Consider the following 352-nt stretch of genomic DNA (forward strand, 5'->3'; position numbering starts at 1 on the left):
AAAAAAACAAAAAAAAAAAAAAAAAAAAAAAAAAAGAAAATGAAAATGAAAAAGACAAAACAAAGACAAATCAAAAAGGAAAGAAATAAAAACACTATATATGTTATGTCACTCTGATATCCTAAGTTTTTGAGGGTCAGCATCTGTAGGCTACTGTATATGCTAATTTTTGCTCCTACTGTCTTATGTTACAATCTGAGTTCCTATTGCTTGAAATTTTATCAGTGGGATTCTTTTTTTTTTCTATTTGGTTTATTTGAAAATCACCTGTCTGGATTAACTTGTAAGAATGAATGATATAAAGAGCAATACAAATAAATTTTCTTTTTTTTTTTTTTTTTTGTTTTTCTCC

Source organism: Chinchilla lanigera, unplaced genomic scaffold (assembly GCF_000276665.1).
Source record: "Chinchilla lanigera isolate Chin_1 unplaced genomic scaffold, ChiLan1.0 scaffold00021, whole genome shotgun sequence".
NCBI classification, from domain to species: domain Eukaryota; kingdom Metazoa; phylum Chordata; class Mammalia; order Rodentia; family Chinchillidae; genus Chinchilla; species Chinchilla lanigera.